At 34.7% G+C, this 14,300-nt stretch overlaps 1 protein-coding gene across 1 annotated transcript in view; it reads left to right on the top strand.

Moving 5' to 3' along the window:
* The first annotated feature begins 8,166 nt into the window (after positions 1-8,166).
* Positions 8,167-14,300, top strand: part of gli1 (GLI family zinc finger 1) — a 49,116-nt gene continuing 42,982 nt past the window's right edge. The window contains exon 1 of the mRNA XM_055213462.2: positions 8,167-8,544. The gene's annotated coding sequence lies outside the window, so the exon portion shown is untranslated. The remainder of the gene's footprint in view (positions 8,545-14,300) is intronic.

Genomic DNA, 14,300 nt, shown 5'->3' with positions numbered 1-14,300 from the left:
AAACTGTTGCGATTACAATGCAGTTACGCTCATGATGAGAACAAATACTCGGGACTTATTTTCACATGTCAAAGTTTAGTAACATCTGATGAGATCTGTCACTCAGACAAAGCTGTCAAGATAACGTCCTCAATTAAATCACGTTTGTTTCTCAGACTGGAGAGGTCTGTGTGATGTAAGCAGATATATTACAGAGTCCTCAGTCGTCCATCAGGACCCTTTGGTTCTTACTCCTCAGAAACGCATCTTGGAGTCAGTACAGTGTTGGGAACTAATATGGCTCATCATTACTTAGACTTGATAAACTCTTTACAGATGGTTCTTCACTTCAATCACTACTAACCTACAGCATCAGATATGATAACCATGATATGATGGCATGACTGATACAGGCCGTAATGTGCAGATGACCTTATGAATCTTTTCAGGAAACTTCTTGGAGTTCAACCAGGATGGTGCCATTTTACAGTAAAGCATCTCTTGATGGGTTTTTCCTATCATGCTTAACCGCACGTGAGAGCTGCAGGGCGATAGGCTGGCGGAGGACAACACCCTCGACTACATCTGCCAAAGAGCCATTGGGAGCCAGGAGGACCTTGAATGTTCTACTGTCTGACCTTACACAGACTGGATGATTATAGCCATTAACATCAATGTCTAACAAGCTGGAGACCTTCAGAAGGGATGAACCAAAGCCAGCTGCAATTCATACAGATCAAAAGGAAACGACAATCAATGAAAACCTCAAGCGTGGCCCTGGGTACAAGTTTAAACAAATGACTAATTCTAGAATTTCCGCTAGATAAATGACACGTCCTAAAATCATGTCAAGCACTGTCTAGAAGTATTTCTACATGGACACTGAATCGGACTGAAACATCATTGGTGAACGGTTTGTGTAGTTTGGATCTACTGCCTGGCATGTGGCCACTGAAACTTCTTTACCCAGCCAAGCTGTTCCAGGAACTGAACATAGTTGCTTCAACAGCACCTGTAATAATTGACAATGAGGAAAGGCAGATGGCTACAAAAAAAATCAATGTTTTAATGAAAATGTGCCAAAGTTCTCGCCTGTTGTCAGGGAGTTGCTACTCGTCCTAGATCACTTGACTGCTGATGTAGATTTGGTCAAGGCGGTCTAGGTTCCAAATGAAAGAAAATTCAGCTTTATCCTTACAAAAAAACATCACATAAAACTTAAAACTGGTGGTTCTACCTCATCGACGAGGAAAATCTTTTGCATTGTCAGGTCAACCGATGAACTTCTGCGAAAGATATTCCTTGAGAACGATTGAGAATCATCACAAGGTCAAAAATATGAAAACAAAATGCTATCAACAAAAGTCAGAGCGCAACGTCAGGTCACTTGACTGCCAAAAGTTTGCATACCTACATAGACACTCATTTGGCCGATGTTATGAGCAAATAGGTGTGTTTGACTTCATGCTGGGCCGCAAGAACTGACAGGCGTGTGACGTCAAAGTAGCCTACCACGAGAGCGAGTTGAAAAAAAAGACTTTTCAAAGTACTTTGACGTAATCCGCCTGTCGGTTCTTGTGGCCCTACATAAAGTCAAACACACCTATTGGGTCTCCCCTGACAATTTGTTCTCCTTAGAACATCCTTGGTACCTAGTACTAATGCCTAATCCAATTTTTTCATGCGATATCTTGTTACTTCTGCCTATTCGAAGCTGTATTAGTGGGTATGGGTCTAGGATGGTAAATACTTTGTACAATTAAAATCATTAAAATATTGTTTTTAATTAAAAGCTTACAATTCATGAAGCAGACAAATCTGCAGTATTGTGTCATCGTCTGCTTAAAAAATACTTTTGATATTTTTGTAAATCATAAACTTTATATAATACTAAAAGTGTAATTATCCTGTCTCATAAATGATCATTTTAAAGCATGGTTCCAATATATATTAGGCTAGTAACCCATTAGCTGTGTGCTAAGTTAGTTCGTAAAGCTAACTTAAAACTTATTTACCGTTCTGCTCCATATACATGTAAAAATAGAGGTGATTATAAAGGTTTTCATATATATTTCACCTTTAGCCACTCTGCCATCACTCTTAATATCACAGATAATAACTCTCCACTACTTTTATCAAATAAATGTCAAATCTAAAAATATCAAGTCAGGATTGCTGTTGCAATAAAGTGTACATTACAAGAAAACAATCTTTATGATTAAAGGAGCACAATTTAGAACTGGTTATGTACTTCTACAACTCTTGTTAACATATGACTGGCCACACGCACGCATCTTAGACTCTGATTGGTTGATCAGAAAATTGGCCACCCAGTCACATTGGGGTTTATGGGTTGGAAGCAGAATAGATATGATCAAAACTAAACCACAGAGCAAAGTATCATCACATCTGTCAAAAAAAAAAAAAAACTAACAGCAAACGTACAGCTCAAATGTAAAGAGTTATATCTTAATGATAAAAATTATAAAAGAGCTCATTAAAAAAAAACATTAACTTAACAGTAACATGACAAGTGAACTTCAGGTAGATAAATAAATACAAATAAATAAAAAACAGTTTATGATATGATGACTTTACATGAGTGAAAAGAGTCAGCAAATAGGAGAGCTTGTATTTTCTCTAGTGAGTGATTTACAGTGACGAGAAGAGAATTAATGGATTTAATGTTTCTTTTTAAAGCCTCGTTGGCTTAAAGCCCAAAGCACTCACATCATTTCCTGAGACCTAATTCTTCTGGAAACTAACAGGTCACACAGTGACAGGCGTTAAAGCCGAGGAAGAGCTCACTGAAGAAAGTGTTTATATTATTAGGTCAATGAGGAGGAGCTTAACCCTTTACCTGGCGCAGCCCTTTATTCATGGATGCGGTGAAACACCTCCTATATAATATAGCTCGGGCATTTTCTGGTCTAGAAGCCTAATCATCTAAAGTGTTGCTTTAAAGACGACACTCTGAAGTTTTTCAATGATGTTTCTCTGAAAATATTATACATGAAAATATTAAATAAAAAAATGTCATGTTTACATGTATTTAAATAAATAAAAATATTGCAATATAAAGTATATACATAAGATAACAAAAATATAAATGTTTTGAGGCACAGTCTTTTTCTGAATGAACCGATTACTCTCCCTACATAATTTAATAAATAAGTGTTCTAGACTCTTAGACTCTTCCAATGATATATAGTTTGTCATATTTAGATGAAAATTTACATTAAAAATACTGAAGCAAACTCAGGTGTCCCGGTCACATATAACTAACTTGCTTTAAAAAAAATTAAGCCTTTTAATAAAATCAAAATGTTCTGCATTTTAATATTATTTCTATGAAATACATTTATATCCACAATTCTCATTAGTGCTGCTAGTATTTTTAGATTTTCTCATTATTCACATTGACAAATTTCATTGAAGTCTCATTAATAGAATACAAAATTGTAAATCAGGAGAAATGAAAGGCAGAAGAATAAAAAAACATCAATTCAATCTCTTTTTATCCTCATAATAGAAATCAGAATAATTATTTCTGCATTACGCTAATGATGACAATCATTAAATGCAGGCATAAAAAATCTTAATGAACTTAAAAATGGAATTGTTTTTTTAGGATTGATATTTTCCTTTTGAAATGTCCACCTACTAACTTATAGCACCTGCCAAGAGAAACAGCTTGATGTATGAAGTCATGAGTATACATTTGAATAATGTGAGTATACTTACCTGAAGATGCTAAAATATGCAAGAATCTCATCAGTTTTATACATCAATGTGGTCCTTCAGATTTCATCTGTTTGCTGAAGGACAGAAATAATGATTTTGTTTTAGTGGACTCAATCTGCACAAAATATAAGCAATATGAAAACATGTTGACTGATGTATGACTGATAGCCTCACATGATGTCTGACTGTTGCTGTATTATTGTTGTTCAGTATTGACCTCTGCTGGACACACGTGGAGGTGAAGTCTAAACAGTTTCAGTCAAAACTCAAAAAACATTTCAACCTGCAGAGATGCAAACTGGACTTGCATCCAAAAAGACAAGATGTGATTTGTAAATCAGAAACTTATGAACAACACGAGTTAGCAGGTCTACAAGATTAAAATTTGTTTTTCAAGCATCACAACCTAGCTTATATAAAAAAGAGACTTTTGGATAATTAAAAACTGCTTTAACATCAATTCGGCCAATGGTGCGTGTATCTGGAGCAGTTTAAAACTTCTTTGGAAAAGTTACTTTTTCGGCAAATTTCTTGAGGCACAAAATGAACAAATTTCTTTAAGAGTTTGTTAATATATTTAATGAAATGAATCTGTATATATGTGAAGAAACACTAATAGTGCATGCTTACCTGCCGCATTGAGTGACTCTCCGGTGCTGCTGCAGGTCTTCACTGGAGCGGGTGTGCGGTGTCGGGGGTGAAACAGAGGAGGGTGAAAGCGTGCTTTTATGCACAACTGTGTGTGGTGTTCCGGTAGCAGGGTCGGACCCGCAGCCAATGGAAGAGAAACATGTGCACAGGACCATCTGCAATGGAAAAAGAAATCCTGTAAAGAGTGCTTGGAGTAAGAGAGATGCCCAGATGTCAAAGGCCGGAGTAACAGATGTAGTTAGTTATCCTCTCGGTAGGATTTTTAAAATAAATCCAACAGTTTATATAGGATATATGAAATGTTATTCAGGGCACTGAACTTCTACACGTCAAAATATGTTATTGAGAAAAAAATTATTTTTATACTGTCTATTTTATTTAAATGTTATACTTTCTTTGTGTATTTCAGTGGACTCACAATTAAAGATTAAATCAAAATGATTTCACACAGTTTCATCAAAACCAGATTTGGATTATTGCCACTAAAAGAGATATTTAAAGTCTACAAATATTTGGGTACTTATTAGTCCATCATGTCAAGTATGAGTGACACACATTAATTTTATCATTCTTATAACATTGTACAGTTTTCATGACATCATACACTGAAAAAAATGATTCATTCAATTTACTCCATTTTTTTAAGGTAAGTGGTTGCAATCAAACATTTAAAGAAAAAAGATTAGTAAAATAAAAAAAATTAAAAAACTTTTGTTTAAATGTAGCTTAAATAAATTGATTGCAACCACTTACCTTAAAAAATTGAGTACATTGAATTAATCATTTTTTTTTTCAGTGTAATAGTTAAGAGAATACTGTACTGCAAAGGTAATAATATATATATATTAACTTGTTGTATACGATTTTTTTCTTTCGTCTTGTTTACACAGTTTTATTCACTTACAAAACGAGTATTCAGTATTGGAAAGTGACTTTGGAAAGTGATTTCTCTTTTCACTGTTGCTGTGATCAGATGAGCAGCGTTTGGTAATCCAGAAAGTCTCTCAATGAGCTCAAGAGGATTTATCTGAACCAACACCTGTAACTTTTATTTGTGTAATCACTCACCGATTCTTACACACACAAGTGATGAAGCCCTTTAAATAGCAGACAGGTGCATTTTCTTCAAAGCCTCTTATGGCACTTCTGTTAAATAAAGCAAAGATCTAAAAAGATCACTGCATATACTCACAAAGTTATTTTTATATTATATTGCTTTACATTATATATTAGCATGCACACAGCAGAGCATAGACAAAACTTGATGATGCATGTGTTCCCAAGATCACAAATAGGTAGATTTATAAGGTATAAAATATATAAATGTTAACTGCATGTCAAAAGTGTCTGCTAAATGCATACATGTAAATAAACAGTCCTTTGACTCTTCATAACTCAATAGGAAGAAAGTGTTAATTCACATGATAAGAATGAAATGTGAGTGTGTGTGTGTGTGTGTGTGTGTGTGTGTGTGTGTGTGTGTGTGTGTGTGTGTGTGTGTGTGTGTGTGTGATGTGTGAACGAGAGCAAGAATGAGCGAGCGAGCTTAAGAATCTAATGACATATGGAGACAGCATCTGTGAATGTAGACAACACACTGACCAATCACAGGAGTTTAACTTTCATTCACAAGCTTCATACAGACCTAATGCTCTTACAGAGAGAGAGAGAATCTCCATTTCACATACAGGTCACATCACACTAATTCACAAGCACATTTTCTGATTTACACGTCACTTAACTGGAGATCGGGCTGACAAGTCTTATTTAACTATATCAGCCAGTAAAGTAAATTAAAACTTACAAAATCTCAATTGGACTAGTTTAAGTGTAAAAGAAGCACAAAAATCAGTAAGACATAAACCAACAACATCAGACAAATGCATATTTCAAATCATATTGTTTCAATCATAACCTGACAAAAGCATGTAGCCTTCTAGCAAATAATAATAGTCTTTGGTAATAATAATAATGCTCTTCTAGGTGGAAAATAAACAACTAAAGGGATAGTAAACAACTTAAAAAACAACTTGCACTGACATATCATACACACTGAAAAAAACAGCTTGTAAAATTTACTTTAAAAAAATCCTCGTAACAATTTGCATGAACTTTTTTAAAAGTAAAATGTAATGCTTTTTTAAGTACAACTTACCTACTAAAATCAAATAAAACCTACTTTACAATGCACGAAAAACATATTTTAAATAATTAAGTACATGTTATTTCATAATTTTTTTAGAAGTTAGATTTATTTTAATCGTTTAGGTAAAGTTTTTTTTTTTTTGAAAATTGAAGAATTGCTGTCCTAAAAATATTAGTTTGTTATTTTCTTTAACATAGTTCTATGGACTTAGTTATTTTTAGTGTTATGAATGTCATTATAACACAAAATTCATGACTGACTATAAGTCAGTGACTTCACAAAATTATCATTTACAACAAAACAACATCAATAATATAAAAGCTTAAACCTTTATGACATATAATTAACAAATATTTAAGTAGTTAAATTCTAATCAGTTCTTATTCTGTGATGAACCTTAAAAAATAAAAATATCCAGGCGCAAAGGATTGTGGGTATTCCTTACAACATGTGCAAATAAATTTAAGTTAACTTTACTTGATTTTTTTAGTTTAATGGATTTAATATTCTTAAGTTAAATAAGATTTTTTTACTTGAATCTGCTAAAGATTTTAATTATTTAATTATTAATTATTTTAGGACTATGTGCAGTGACTATAAAACAGTAAAATAATACAAGAAAATATCTAATACGACTTACTATTCCCACACAGTTCATTTTCTACATAAATAAATTGTGAATTTATCAACATTTTACTTAAGAAAAATCTAGTTCTCAAAAAATATTATTATGTAGAAATTATGAGATTTAATCTAATATAGCTATATTACTACACCAAAAAGTTCGTTTTTTCAGTGCATCAGAGTAAGGCATGTTTGCTAAAACTAGTTATATTTAAGGCCTAGTCCTGGCTTAAACTAATCCCTGTCCGGGAAACCAATAGACTTTTATTTCATAACCCGTCCATCTGATATCTCGTGACCTGTGCGGCTGTGCGCGCTCCGCTCCGGGTTTTGCGGTTCACCGCTCGTGCACAGCAGCCACACACAGCGCTCAGTCTGAAACCCGAAAACTGCAGACACCCAAACTGCTTTAAAGGGATAGTACACCCAAAAATGAAATTTCTGTCATCATTTGCTCACTTTCATGTTGTCACAAACCTGTATTTGTTCTTATGAACAGAAGAAAGATATTTTGAGGAAGTGTTCATGAGCCCAATTCACTTCTATAGTATTCTTTTTTAGGTGAATGGGGCTCATGATCGGTTTGAGACCTGAAGCAGAAGATGGTGAAAATGATAATAAATCCATCAAAACTAGTCAATGACCATCCATCAGCTGAGCCAACTTTTTACACAATAAAATGTGTTTTTTTTTTTCAGTTATATTATTGTATGTGTTTGCATTTATTATCATTATTTAATATAATAGTAGCTAGTCAGGCCGCTGATGCTACAGGGATATAGTCAGGATTTATCTTTTGTTCTTAGAAAAAAAGTTATAATATGTACATATATTTATATGAATGTTTTAGATGCGCATTCTTCTTTATTCTTATCATTATTGTGTAAGTTAGTAATTGTACAAGAATGCTGGAGAAGCGCTGTCCAGTAAAGCTTTCTCTTTTTTCCTTCAAGAAAAACAAAAAGTGAACTTCCTGTTTCGGGGTGGTCCACGGAGTCCACGGAGAAAGAGAGAGAGAGAGAGAGAGAGAGGGAGAGGGAGGGGGTGGTCTCGCATTCTCGTGCTGTAACTTTGGGCTCCAGGGACCCGCAGCACTGAATGTGGATCTCCGTCGCTGATCCTAAAATCCAAACTTTACAGGAAAGTTTTGTGGTGCTTTGCGCGAGGAGACGGACAAAAATATTCCCATCAGAATGAAGTGAAGAGTTCAGATCCTCCTCATCATCTGCATCAGTGTGTGTGTGTGGGACAGAGGGGCTTTATTGGAAATTCTCGAACCCCCATTGGGACGCTCTCGGCTTTCAGCTCCGCGCGGCGCAAGTTTTCCAGGGAAATTTCGGTTTTGCTGGGATCATTGTGGGATCAGACGGACGGATGAAGGAGGAATCGAGTCTTGTGAGGTAACGTGTCGAACTTTTCTGTTTACGCGCAAATAAGCCTGATGCGTGAGATCTTTATATCATTTATATCGTGATATATCGATGAAGCTTTACATTGAGTGTATGTGTGAACGCGATATTTAAGCTCATTGAGTGCTCACTAGTAAGTGTGTTGGAGTGTTAATCAAGTGGAATGTTTGCGCATTGATTAACAATCCAAACATGTGTGTGTGTGCGCGCGTCTGTGTGTGTGTGTTACACACTCTGCTAGTACACACACACACACGCACACACAAACGAGTATAATGATGTACACAAGAGTGTTTAAACACACACACTTCATCAGATTTGTGTAGTGATCATGAAGCAGCTCAAGTCGAGCTCATTTTACGCTTCAACTCGATTCACAGATGTCTGTCTTTAGTCTTCTTTACTTCTTTATTGTCTTGAGTTTAATATCTGTAATGTTCAGTGTTTGATTAGTAATGAGTTGAGTTTTCTTTGGTGTATTGGATCTAAAGGGCAGTAAAGTGACGTTTGTATGATGGTGGTCTTTCCCGGTGGTCCCTGACACAGTAACGCGCAATAAGACTCGATATGAAACTTTTACTTGAGAAGTTTGATTGATTCTGAAAGTTTGCGTGTGTTTGGCTGTGTTTGTGATTGTTGTCTTGTTAGTGTGAAGGTCTTTGTGTTTTGCTGAAAAATAGCTGAAGTGTAGAATCTGTCGAACCAGAAGTCTGTCAAACTTATTAAAAACCCAAATAAAATGACTTTAAGATGTATTTTTGATTTTATCAGATGATTCCAATGCATTGTCTCCTAACAGTTCAAAGTAATTATTATTTTTATATTTATGATTATGAGATTTTCTTTGGATTCCCAGACTATAAAAATGCAGCATTTTTGTCAAATCAACATATATTTCTATGCTACTTTAACTTAAAAAAAAATAAGTTCGACTTGATTTTATAAGTTATGTCAACTATTCACAGGTTGAACTAACTTGCAAAACCAAGTTGTTTTAACTTCCAGTATTTTTCATCATCATAAGGAGGGGTTTATGTAAGGGGGAGGTGTTAAGCATTTGACAGATTTGTGGTAATGAGACAGTTCAGACATTGAAAGTAAAGACAGATTAAAAAAGTTAAGGATATCTAATCTTCACAGATCTGTGAAATGATTGTTTAAAAATCTCACATGAGCCCATTTCATTATCAGTAATGAGGTGTTGGTGATATCGCCGCATCGTAAAGGCAACACTCATGACAATTTATCACGATTAAAAAATAATTTACTTGAAGATGTGTCAACAGTTTTATAGCATTCATCAGTGTACTAAAGAGAATGATTTAATAAAGAGAGATTTTTTGGTGAGTTTCAAAGGTAAAACTCAAGCACTGAGGCCGGGTTGATGTGGTTTGTAGCGGTGAGGTGAGAAAGACTCAGCAGGGTTTCTTCCTCTCATTAGTGTTTGATGGAGCTGCATTAGTGCCAAAAGGATTCTGTTAGCATACAAACAAACACCATCTACAGATCCTGCTGAAGAGCTTTCAGATGGAAGAAAATGTAACACACAAAAGTGCAAAAGAGATTATGAATACATCACCTTTTGCTAACATGTAGGTGGAGATCTAGAAGCTGAAAAAAGTATAAAATGATGTGTGTTATACTTGCATCGATTCCTGCTTTTGCACACGTTTTCTGCGGTACAATTTGGTTGTTGTTGTTTTTTGGTGTTTTTGGGGTAGCTGCAGTGAATTAGGTTGAATCTTTAGATGTGTGTGTTTGTATTCTGCCTCTCTTAATGTGTGAATCAATGCATGTATGTGGGAGACCAAAGCAAAATCCAGGCAGGCAGGCGGCAACAAGTGGTGTGTTTTTCGCCAGATTCCTTTTTCGGCTGCGCAGCTAGACGCTCGTGTCACGTGACACTTTCCTTTGCCTCCCCCTCTTCTCCAGTATGAAGACCACCCTCATGGGGATCGTAGACCCCAATCACACCCTTTCACACTCTGTGAACCTGAAACAATCAACTTTTAATAGCAGCTGTCTATCCAGTGAACGTCCAGAGCCGAGCTCAGATAACTAACCAGAGAGCACAGAAAACCACTAAATAGCCCTTTATTTCTCTTTTTCATGCCCCTGAGCTTTTCTTCTCTTCTGTTTTCTCTCTCTCTCTCTCTCTTTCTTTCATGAAGGGATAAAACTGAACACAACACAGAAGTGATGCTGAGCGTCTTCGGTTGCTTTTCTCAATTCATCTCTTACAGTGCATGTGTCCTCCTTTATGTCTTCTAAACCTTTTTCATGCTTTTCCTGGCATTATTTCTTGTTTCCTTTCTTTCTTGCCTGTTTTTATTCATTCTTTCTGAGATGTTTTGCATTGTGTTCACATTTCATTTTTTTTATATAATGAACGTGTTTAAATCATATGACCAATTCCAGCATTGTGAATGATTGTGACACATGCAGTCAAAACTTTCTCAGAGAATGCATTTATTACCAATATATTGAACCATCTGTTTATATATTCCTAAACTCCTAATAATAGAGTTCAGACATGAGAAAAATCAGTTTATTTACCAGTTTTCTGTTTTAGATGAGGGAAAAATGCATGTGTTATTGATGTAAAAAAGGACACAAGTTTTGGGGAGACAACATACTTTGTAGGAGTGTTGTGAATTAAAATGCACAAACCAGAAGCAATAATACCCAACAAATGAACAAAGTAAAAATAGAAAATATTATATATATATATATATATATATATATATATATAAGGAAGAATGCATATATGAAGAAGAAACGTTATGGACGTGACATTTCTCCATAATGGACATAACAAAACTTGCACTTACTTAACTATGGGAAAATAATAAAAAAATATTTAAAAACTTTAAGTGTTTTATTCACTTTATTCGTGAATAGTTGGACGCTTGCACATTTAGAGTTAACTCGCTTCATTTGCTCATGAAATTTAGATGCGAATAAGCCAGCTTTAGTAGATCTCAATATGTCCACAGCGACAATGATTTTGTCCTCATTGTTGTTTTGTATTTCTGCCTCTGCTCACTACGTCATAATCACATCACTACTATAGAGCAAGCTCCTGATTGGTTAATGCGCCGCAAATATTCACCTACCAAATATTGATATCTGAGATATGAGTATAGTTAAAAACTTTGTGTTAAAGCTTTACTTTTCATAATAAAGTTGAGATTTGTGTGAAATTACCCATGTGCACTTTATTTATTTGGAGTTTGGTGACTATAAGCTCGTAAGGATCAGTGAGAATAAAACGACCTGACTCACAGTCGTGGCTCAACTATTAAAGTTTGTAAAGCTTCAGACATGGCTTATCAGTTTATACTGTTAAGAGTTCCAAGATGGGAGTTCAGCTGTGGTAGTTAGTTATTACTTTGATTTGAACATCATTTGATTTAAGTAAAAACATGTTACAGTGTCTTGTTTAAGAGCTAAAGCAATTGTATGAATGTTTTCCACCTCACATTCAGTTTGTGGATGTGAGCAGTAATGTTGAAGTTAGTAAGATACAGCTAACCTTAATAGCGGTAGTTGTCTTGACGTTGATTCCCACAGTCGATTGCATTGTTGGATTACATAAGGACTTGATTTTGTGTCCTGTGAAAGATGAGAGCTTATCTTTGATCTCAGTGAGGCCTTTAAATGAGAGGTTGCTTTATGTTAGGAAATAGATGAACAATTGAGTCTCACAAACGTTCTCTGTCCATCCTGAACACTTATCAATGATCATGAGAGTTTAAATGAATGGAGATGCTCAGGTGAGGAAATGTTTCTGTTGATCTAGTAGATTCAGACCTGTTTTTCCACTCATTCTTTCACTTTAATCCTCTTTGACGTCATGCTTGTCGTCTATCTTCTTCTCTGATTGAATCTGGCTGATTTGTTTTATTAACTCTCTCCATTAGTTTAGAAAGTTGCATTATTTTAAGTTAACTTCAAATATTTCTTTTCACTCTTCATTTCTTTAAGAAGACAATTACAAATTCAATGTTTCCCAAGACAACACTAAGATTAAATGGAGACTGAAGATTTCTTCTTGAGACATGAAGCTGTGAACTTTTACTTGTCAAGAATTTTTGTATCTGTGCTTGTTTATGCGTTTGTTTTGCTTTTGTTTGTTTTAGTTCCGTTAATTAAGCAATAAGGTACGAGAGGCTGTGCTGTATCGTGAATAAGTAACGGCTGAAGGGCGTTGTTAGGTACGACGCGAAGCGGAGTGCCTGCAACCCCTTCAGCCGTTACTTATTCACGATACAGCACTTGCCTCGAGTACCTTATTGCTTTTATAAAACGGTTACCACACAATATTAAAGTAAAAAAAATATTAGTGCAACTTTCATGAAGTTAAATCAATAAAAGCATTCCTTCCACTAGAAAAAATAGTCCCTGAATGCAAACAACAACATGGAAGCTCAAATAAAAACAACAAACTGCTCTCAGACTTTGTCTCATTATATGTTTATGTGTTGCTAAGGGTGTTGCTAAGGGCGCAGTGATATTAAATAGAACCGTTGGGTGAAGCGGTCATAGCAGTGCTTTATTGTGAATAAAGCACACCCATTGACCAATCAGAATCAAGGATTGGAACTAACCGTTTTATAATGAACTTTAGGAAAAATATGTAATTATTATTTTTATATTTATTATTATGAGATTTTCTTTGGATTCCCACACTATAAAAATGCAGCATTTTTGTCAAATCAACATATATTTCTATGCTACTTTAACTTAAAAAAATAAGTTCGACTTGATTTTATAAGTTATGTCAACTATTCACAGGTCAAAACCTCAAATAGGTTGAACTAACTTGCAAAACCAAGTTGTTTTAACTTCCAGTATTTTTCATCATCATAAGGAGGGGTTTATGTAAGGGGGAGGTGTTAAGCATTTGACAGATTTGTGGTAATGAGACAGTTCAGACATTGAAAGTAAAGACAGATTAAAAAAGTTAAGGATATCTAATCTTCACAGATCTGTGAAATTGTTGTGTAAAAATCTCATATGAGCCCATTTCATTATCAGTAATGAGGTGTTGGTGATATCGCCGCATCGTAAAGGCAACACTCATGACAATTTATCAAGATTAAAAAATAATTTACTTGAAGATGTGTCAACAGTTTTATAGCATTCATCAGTATAGTAAAGAGAATGATTTAATAAAGAGAGATTTTTTGGTGAGTTTCAAAGGTAAAACTCAAGCACTGAGGCCGGGTTGATGTGGTTTGTAGCGGTGAGGTGAGAAAGACTCAGCAGGGTAAAATATTACTCAAGTAAAAGTAGAAGTACTTGCTTAAAATTTTTACTTGAGTAAAAGTACAAAAGTATCTGCCTCAAAATCTACTTAAGTACAAAAGTACTGTGATTTATTATGGCCGTATCATTTTTGTCACAAAACTCAAATTATGTGAAATAACTCTCTTGGCTAACCAATCAATTAATAAAAGGACATTAATAAATCAGACACTGATGTCTATTAAAATTATCAGCCTAAAACCTTAAAAACAAAAAATTTCCTTTAGCATCAAATGAAATAACAGGATTTGAGAGCAGTAAGTCTCATTTCAAAATTTATTTGTTAAATAATTTAACAGTTTAAGTGTAATAAAAACTTGACTTAAGCACAGGTTCACAATAGTTTTCAAAACATTAAATACATAACGTTATCTAGAAATAAGTCTCCCTTTCTTTGACAAATAAAACAAGCCTTACAGAATATAATTTCAGAAACG

This window comes from Misgurnus anguillicaudatus, chromosome 8, assembly GCF_027580225.2.
Source record: "Misgurnus anguillicaudatus chromosome 8, ASM2758022v2, whole genome shotgun sequence".
Classification (NCBI taxonomy): domain Eukaryota; kingdom Metazoa; phylum Chordata; class Actinopteri; order Cypriniformes; family Cobitidae; genus Misgurnus; species Misgurnus anguillicaudatus.
The sequence above is the reverse complement of the archived record's forward strand: the minus strand, read 5'-3'. Positions and strand labels throughout refer to the sequence as shown.